A 9,617-nucleotide genomic window follows, 5' to 3' on the forward strand; every position below is an offset into this window, starting at 1 on the left:
TGGTGTTGTTGATGATGAACTCCTTACACTTGTGCTAGAAATGATTGTCTCCCCAACATCCAATCACTCTCTCATAGATTTGGCTTGGTGGAAGAGGGGATTGAATGGAAAGCAATTTGGGGAAGGCTATAAATCAATGTTCAAATGGTAGGATTGGAATCTCTTGATCTCAACACATGAGTAGGTGGTTCTCTCTCAGAAAATGAGTAGTAGGAGTAGTGGTTCATTCTGATGGCTCTCTTAGAGAGTAAGTGGGGGTGGAGGGGTATATATAGCCTACACCCAAAGATCCAACCTTTACAAGTCTTTGACCCAACTCGCTGACACCGGACTAAATTCTCAGTGAGACCAACTAGTGCAAAAGATTTGAATGTTGGAGGTTTCGATGAGACCGAGAAGAACATCTCGGTACGACCGAAGTGCAATTGCTAGGGAAAGACCTCGTTTCGGTAGTTTCGATTGTATCATCTCGGTAATTCCAAAATGAAGCAACTTCATTACAAAAACTTGGTCAGGCCATTGATACGTCTCCAACGTATCTATAATTTATGAAGTATTCATGCCATGTTTACAACAATTTTATATGGTTTTGGTATGATTTGATTAGAACTAACCCAGACTGACACTGGTTTTAGCAGAACTAGCGTGGTGTCATTTTTTGTGCAGAAATAGAAGTTCTCGGAATGGGATGAAAATTTACGGTGATTTTTTATAGACCAAAAGAGACCCCCGAAGCACCGGAGCTGGGCCAGGAAGTGGACGAGGAGGCCACAAGATCGCTAGGCGCGCCCTACCCCCCAGGGCGCTAGCTCCGAGCTTGCGGGGCCCTCGGGAGTGTGGCTTCATTCTGATGGCTCTCACATAGAGTAAGTGGGGCTGGAGGGTATAAATAGCCTTCACCAGGAATCCAACTGTTACAACCTTTTGAATCAACTCGGCGAGAACAAAATGAAAATCTCGATGAGACCGACCTATGTAAAAGATTCGAATGTTGGGCTTTTCGGTGGGACCTGTGTGTGATGACCTAAGTGAGACCTCGTTTCGGTAGTTCTGATCAAACCAACTTGGTAATTCTGAAAAGATGTGAAAGGTTTACGAAAACTTGGTCACCTCATTTGGGTGGGACCGAATATCATCTCGGTAGGACCAATTTGCTAGGGTTTGGCTATGGCACTGTCTAGGATCAACTCGGTGGCTCCGAATTTAGAAATTTTGATGAGACCGAGTTTGGAAGTTAGGGTTTGGACAGATAGGATTTGGAGAAAATGGTTAAGGGTTTTGGAGCAATATCTTTAAGCACTTGAGCAACTAAGTCATGATCAAAACCTTATCCCTTTTAATAGTATTGGCTTTTTTATGGACTCAATGTGATCTTTTTTTTAGAAAAGGATGATGACCCCCGGCCTCTGCATCTGGGAGATGCATGCGGCCACTTTATTGATTATTCTCGAGGGCCTTGCAAAGTATTACAACAATATGCCTGAATCCGCCATCTTGGCAACATATGCCACTACTCCTATCCATATGATGAAGGGATGCTAGCTGGGCCAAATACCCAGACCACTCACCTAAACCTATCATCAAAAGCCGAAAGCCCCAGCCGAGCCACATACCGGGTCTGGGGCACAAACCGGTCTGACGCACTCACATGTGTCGTCGCCGCCATCTTCCACAGGTCCGTCTTCGGAGTAGATATTGAGGCTTCTACCTTGTCAGGCCACTCCGCCATCGACGCCACCATGACGCCAGACAGCCACCTCCTCCTACGCGAGTCCATCTCCACGCATCGGGCGCCGAGTCTCCGCTGCGCCACGCCGCCGAGATCTGCCGTCTTCGATGCGGAGGAGGAAACACCGCTCCACCTCTGGGCGCATCGCTGGCCACCTGCCGCGATGTCGTGCAAGTCCAGCTCTGGGAAAGCACGCAGGGAATCACGATCTTCAAGACGACGCCCTCAGGAGGGGAAGCGACGTATCACACCATCGTCTGGTCCTGCACCGCAGGTCCTGGGCTTTCACCCGAAGAAAGTGACCCGAGAGCGGAGGAGGTCGGAGAACTCCACAACGGCCCCTAGGAGGAGAGCGACATCCGCAGACACCGCACCGTTGGCTTCCGCCCGGAGCAACCCTAGCTCCGCACCCTACGCTGCCGGACGAGGATGGGGGAACCCCAACGCCGCCAGCATGCGAACCCACTGGCCCAAGCACCTCTTGCACGGCGGCGGTGCCATCACCACGCACGACCACCAACCTCACCACCGGCCGAAGCTAACGGGCCAGATCGGCCGAGCCCGCCACGGCCAGATCTAAAACCTCGGATGCCGTCGCGTCGAGGCAGCCACGAGCAGCCGGCAGCCCATCACCTGTGAGAGGACGAGGACACCACGCCGGGCAGCCGCCATGCCGGCCGGAGACGCCGAGGACGAGACTCCCACCAGCACGGGCTCATGCCGACAACCTAGGACGCCGAGCGCGCGGAGATCCCCGCTGCCACCGTCCTCCGGCGCGGGCTTCGCCCGGCGGACTCATCCGACGGCGGCGGGAGGGGGGACGTGTTGTAGGCGGTAGCGAACCTAGGGTTCCCTAGAGCCGCCCTGGGGACGTCGTGGGGGACGCGGGCGGGCCAATGTGATCTTGGATCACTTAATCAAAATGTAGAGTCTTGGAGCTTTGAGTCAATATGTTTTCATTGAATTTTGAAGGGCCTACATCCTCACATCATTTCCATGCCAATGTTGAGCTTTCCTGAAATATACTAGGTGAAACTGTTAGTACAACAACATGTATTTTGGCATTAATTACCAAAACCACTAAGGGAGCAATGTGCTTTCAATCTCTTTTTTTTGGTAATTGATGGCAACATACATCAAAGCTTCAAATAACAGTGTAACAAGAAATGTATTTATGAGGCGGCTAGACTTCTCGTAAAAAAAGGGCTCCAAATCCTGTCTAAATCTGTCCAAAATTAACCGAATTCGGATTTAGGTAAGTCTGAGACATCAGTTCGGTTTTTGGGTCTCACAGGCCACAAACGACCTCGGACGAAGATGAGCCTAAAAGCAAATTTAACCATTTCGACGACACGAACAACTTCCATGTTCAACGGTTTTTTGATTCGAATCCATTTTGAAAGTCGAATATCTTGCGCAAAACAGACAATTACTCACGCAACCCATCACACATAGTCACATGTGTGTCTCGTCCCGGGCGTCATATTTTGCTCATGGTAGGGTCTCGCTGTGCGAGCTCTAACTTTTCAATATAACCTCGGATTGAGATGATTTTTATATTAAAATCGACCGATTCGATGAGACGAAGACAATTCATGTAGAACAGTTTTTCATATGAGGCCGTCTTGTGGGCGTAATCAGTCGAACAGTGATCTGAACACAAAATTTTAGAACTTTGAACACATATGCGACTGTTTGATGACCCAAATACCATCTTATTTGCGTTCTGTACCATGCCAAAATTTGGTGTCACCAGATAGCATATCAACTGCGTCGATCAACACGGAAATGTTGCCACGTTGGCGGTGGCGGCAATATCCGGCCCTGTGACTCAGCAGATGCCATGGAGGGCACTAAGCACCGGCAGGAGCAGCCAAATGCGATGTCGTGGAAGACTATGTTGAGTAACGTGATTGTATTAGGAAACATAGGTTAGACTAGGAAATATTCTGGCTTGCCTTGTACTCCAAGTAGATCATGTACTCCTGTATATTTGCCCACGAGGCTCAAGCAATACAACAACTATTCCACCAATCCCTCTCTTCCTTCTAACATGGTATCAGTTTCCGGGTTCTAAACTCTAGCCGCCGCCGCTTCCGCACACGCGCGCCGCCCCTGGGGTGGTCGGCCTCCATGACCACCGCCGGGGGCCGCGCCGCCCGTACCTAGGGTTCGTCCGCCGGCCGTGTTGGCCGGCTGCCTTAGAGAGTCTTTTTCCCGAGTCCTCGCTCCGGGTTTTTTCGCTCTCTCACCGGTCGTTTTGATCGGCGTTTTCTCTTTGGTCTACTGCACCGACCCGGTGGCCTCGCGCGATAGGCGGCCCCTCAAGGCCGTCGTCCGCGCGCCGGCCCGCCTGTCGCCCTGCGCCGACCGTCACCGCCCTGCTCCGACCGGGACACCTGCATCGCCTACACCGGCGGCCTCGCGCCATGCAGCGGCCAATCATAGCCGCTGCTCGCGCGTCGGCCCGCCAATCGATCCACGCCACCCGCCTCCGCCGCGTTTGCACGGCGGCCCTGCGGGTTGCCTCGCCGGCCTCGTCCCTGGCTGCGTCAGGCCCGTCGGCTGCCTTGAGCTCGGGCGCCGCTGCTTCGTTGGTCGCTCGGGCCTCGCTGCCCGGGCGCCGGCGCTGCTTTGGTGGCCCGGGTGCCGGTGCTGGCGCGCTCGTTCGCACGTCGTCCCCGTCCATCGTCGCCGGATCATCTCGGACTCCCCCGCCACCCCGTCTCCACCGAGCGGCGTCCCCGACCTCGCGTGCGATCGGATTGATCACCCGCCCGCTGCCGCGATCCGCCTCATCTACGCCGTGCGACCGAGCTGGCCCGTCGGTTGCGCGCTCCTCCACATGCCCCGTGAAGACTGTCCCGAGTTCAGCGTGCCCCTCTACCGATCGAGCAATGGGCCGCCGCTGTGTCGCCCCATCAGGCCGCAGCGCCGCCGCCCCGTGGTTCTTCTCCCGGCTGCACCGACCCGCGTCACCGCTGTGTCGTCCCTTTGGGCCGTAGTGCCGCCGCTGCGTCGCCCCGTCGGGCCGTAGCGAGCGTGGACCGTGGTCCATGCAGCCGTCCCGAGTCAGTCCCCGCGGTTGCACCGACCCACGCTCTTGGTTACATCGACAAACGGCACAAAGGGCTACCGCCTGCTTGAGCAACCTCGTTGGTTTCCACTCCAGCCACGACTCTGCGTTGTGTCGGCCGTTACGACTGTGGGGGGTGTCCGTCGACTTGCCTTCGGATTCTTCTCCAGTCTCACCGTCTGCGTCGCTACCGTTGTGACTGCGGGGGATGTTGAGTAACGTGATTGTATTAGGAAACATAGGTTAGACTAGGAAATATTCTGGCTTGCCTTGTATCCCAAGTAGATCATGTACTCCTATATATATGCCCACGAGACTCAAGCAATACAACAACTATTTCACCAATCTCTCTCTACCTTCTAACAGACTGGACCACCGGAGGCAGACACGGTCGTAGCTCCGGCTACTACTCCACGGAATCAAAAGCGTGAAGTTTGCTGCTCCGGATTTTTGAATGCATTGAACAATTCTGACTGTTTGAGGAAAGGAAATTATATTATACTTCCTCCGTTTTTAATATATTTTTTTTAGAGATTTTAGTATGGACTATATACAGGGCAAAATGAGTGAATCTACACTCTAAATATGTTTATATATACGGGTTTGCTAAATCTCAGACTTAACCAAGTCTCGGTCGATGCTATATCTACGGGATCTTACGTGGAGATCCATGCAAAAAATTCTTTTTAGTTTTTCTTTTTCTTTCTTACTACTCTCTCTGTAAACTACTCCAATATAAGAGTGTTTAAATTACTAAAATAGTGATCTCAACGCTTTTATATTAGTTTATGTGAAGTACATGTTAAGTCACTTGATTTAGACTTGTTTAATTATCAGTCGACTGAGATTTAGTCACACCCTTATATAATATCCGTATACGGTTCACATGGAAGAACAATGCCAGCAAGTGCGCGCCATTAGGGTCAGCTTCTTCTGCCGCGATGAAGAACAAGGAGATGGTGGCTGGGCCGTTGAGTTGAGACGGGCGCTCGATCTGAGCAGGAGCATCCTCTGGCCTAAATCGACGTGTGACGCTCTGGCCGGCGACATGGGCGCTCGTCCGCTGGGCGAACCGGAACGCAGCGTTCACTACCTCAATGTCAGGATGCCACGCCGTACAAGGTCAAGGCCGCCACGCCATTGCCGACAGGACATACACAAGCGCTGACGTACCTAGACCTTGCCACGCCGGTCGATTTTGACAACCACAGTTGCATGCTGTCGTCTGACAAGGCGATGGCCATCAACCGGCGACGGCCTGCTGTCCGACTAGTGACCTCGCCCTCGTGGCTACGTAGAACTCGTTTTTACAAAAACGACCACTATAAAGTGGTTGTTTGGATACAGGGAATTAGATGTGGGATTTTAGAAAACGAGTTTTTAAAGGATTTTTAGGAAAACCGGTTTTGGTTAGTTATTTTGTTAAAGTAAGTGTTGATAGTCAAATTTGGCAGATGAAAAATATGGATCGTGATGCTAATGTGCTAAGCTGAAGATTGTTTTTTAACTGAAGATATACACACGCTGATGGAGTTGGGGAGGTAAGAGTACAGGAAGTTGAAGATTTAGACTCCAGTTTTGTTCACGTACAATCACCATCAGGTATAACATGAAGACGGGGCTACGGTTGAGATATGCTTGACTATTTGGAGCACGGAGAGGAGCGGACGTCGCTGGTTATACTGTTTTTATTATCAAGGAAACCAGGTTCCTGTTCAAAATGTACAGATAAGGACCAAATCTTGTAAAACAGAGTTGTAACCAGATCGGTCTCCTGATCGATCAAAGGATCAAAGTCCAGATCGCCCTATATATACGTAGGGTCAGAGGCCGGTAGAGGGACACACCCAACATCGACAAAAACAAGTCTATTATTTCTACACATAGTTTTTCTTTCTTTCGTTCGTTTTTCCCCTTCGACTTCTCTGTTCTTGCCTGCAAGTTCAGAGATCGCCGTGGCAGTAGGTCGATCCTACGCTGCTGCACCCAGAAAACGGGACCTAGACGTCGTTAATATGCAGCACGGTGCTATACCTTTCGATTCATCGGCGCTCTTCACACCCCCTGGAGTACCACAATATGGTTTGCCGATGAATTTGTATGCTAACCACAATAGTAGTGGTCCGGCTGTTAGTGTTTCACCAAGTGTTGCTAGATCAGGGCATGCATATGCACCTCCTGCATTTTCTTCGTCAGGTCCTACAGCTAGCCCTTACAACTCGGTTCCATCTATGATAAATAATCAAAGCCGAGTAGATGTTATTCCAGCAAGCATTCCTGTGTCTTCATACCAGCCTATGATACATTATATGCCCGCAATGCCACGTCCGAATTTAACCAGTACACATGGTCAATTACCATCTAGTAATTTTAATAATTCTTTCTGAAATTTGCCACCCGCACAACCAAACCAAGCACTGCAGCATGACCATAGTATTCCACAACCTAGTACTGTAGGGCAACAACAGCAGATGGCACGAGATCGGCCTATGGCCGAGCCTCACACAGGGGCTGATAATCTGAAGGAACAGTTGGCTACTGTCTTGAAGGATTCATTTGGGCTGGAACCAAAGGGGAATGCACGAGCTTATAGAAAGCCGTATCCTGATTATTATGATACTTTTCAGTATCCTAGGGGGTTCAGGTTACCGGAGTTTGTTAAATTTACGGGAGAAGATGGTAGAACAACATTGGAGCATATTGCTCAATTTAGTGTACAGTGCGGCGAGGCTAGTGCTAGTGAAGTGCTAAAGCTGAGATTATTTCCGTTGTCCTTATCTGGCACAACTTTTTCTTGGTTTTCTTCGCTTGCACCCAATTCTATTCATACATGGTCTCAGTTGGAACAGAAGTTTCATGAATATTTTTATACTGGAGATAATGAACTCAGATTTTCACATTTAACATCGGTTAAACAGAAGCATACGGAATCTGTTGCTGAATATATTAGAAGGTTTAGAGATACACGAAACCGATGTTTTAATTTGGTAATTTCTGATAGGGATCTTGCTGATCTAGCTTATTCAGGTTTGCTTGTACATCTTAAAGAAAAGCTAGAAGGACATGATTTTGTGGATGTTAGCCAAGTTTTGCAAAAGGCTCTGGCTCAAGAAAGCCGGGCAAAAGAATCTAGAAATTTTCATAGGTCTAGTGATAAAACTAGTAAAAATGATCGGCCTGGTATGAACATGGTTGAGTATGATTCTCAGTCATCAGATGATGAGGGTACAGATATGTGTGTGGCTGAATGGGATTGGGCTTCTAAGTCTAAACCATTTGTTTGCTCTGCACTGAAGCCAATTTCACATAAGAGGGAAGAAATAAAATATACATTTGATGTTTCCAAGTGTGATAAGATCTTTGATTATTTGTTACAATGGAAACAAATTAAACTGAATAATGGCCATGTTATACCGTCACCAGAAGAACTAAAAAGGCGTGCTTATTGCAAATGGCATAATTCTTATTCTCATGCTACTAATGACTGTAATGTTTTCCGTCGACAGGTTCAAAGGCCATTAATGAAGGATGTTTGAAGTTTGATGAGCGGATGCAATTAGATGCTAATCCTTTCCCTGTCAACACGATTGATTTTGAGAATAAGAAAGTTCTTGTTCGGCCATCTCAGGCCGAATCAGCAAGAGGAAAAAATATGGTGGTGGCTGAGAGTAGCTCAAAATCTCTGGAAGAGACCAGGGAGGTGGCCAGAAAAGTGCAGATTGAGAAAAATTCTAGGGGTGGTCAATCAATTAAAATTACGGTGCCAGTATTAGGCTCTGATGCTATGCAAAGTGCCAGGCCAAGAATGATCAAACCAAAGAGCCCCGAAGTTGACCGTTGGAAAATTAATGAGGGAAAGAGTAAGGCAATAAAAAAGAAAGAGAAGCCAAAGGTCACTTTTGATAAGCTTCTGGCTAAGTATGAACATGGCAAGGCAGGTCAAAAATATTTTGATCGGCCGAGAAACTTTAAGCGGCCGAGATCACCAGAACAGGGATTTACTGGGCCAGAATATCGACGTGGAGATTTTCATGCAGCAGCCCCATATCCATTTAACGGGCCGCCAATGCCTATGCCATGGGGATTCGATTTTGCTCCTTGTCCGCCGTGGGGTTGGTGCGGACCATGGATGCCGCCTCCTCCGGTAATGCCTTTTGAACAGTTTCATCCAGGTTGGGCTCCTCACAGAAGGCCGGTTATTGATAGATTGTCACATCCAAATCATAACCGTTATGGTCAAAGGGATTGGTCTTATGGTAGAGGTGAGCTTAATAGAAAAGTATACCGTGTGAAGGAGACTAAGCATGTGAATGAGGAACCAAGCTCAGTTACAGGTGAGAGACAACCAGGTTGCAAATTTGCAGGTGCCAACAATGGAGTACAGCGTACCACAACAATACATGAAAAGGATGAGGCTACAGGAACAACAAACAGTGCGGAAGCCACAATACCATCCATGAATAGTGATTCTGCTACAGTAAAAACTGGTTTGATTACCTCCTGTGTTGATTCTGGAGCACCAAAAATATCAAATTGTGCCAACCTGAGCAACGGTTCAGAAATACAGAAGGTTGATAGGAATGTGCCTTTGCTGCCTGGGACAACGCCGCAACCACGTTGGTGCCCCAAGGGTCTTTCCAATTCACAAAAACTACGATTACAGAGGCTACGCATGGAGAAATTGAGGGAGGAGGAAGCCGAAAAATTGAGGGACAAGTTGTTCAATGAGTGGAAGCCTATGGTTCCCGTCCGAAAGGAGTGGAGAGTAAAACAAGTCAATGTACCCGATCCAACGCCTAGTGATGATGAAGA

The sequence above is a fragment of the Triticum aestivum genome, chromosome 2D (genome assembly GCF_018294505.1).
Source record: "Triticum aestivum cultivar Chinese Spring chromosome 2D, IWGSC CS RefSeq v2.1, whole genome shotgun sequence".
Taxonomy (NCBI): domain Eukaryota; kingdom Viridiplantae; phylum Streptophyta; class Magnoliopsida; order Poales; family Poaceae; genus Triticum; species Triticum aestivum.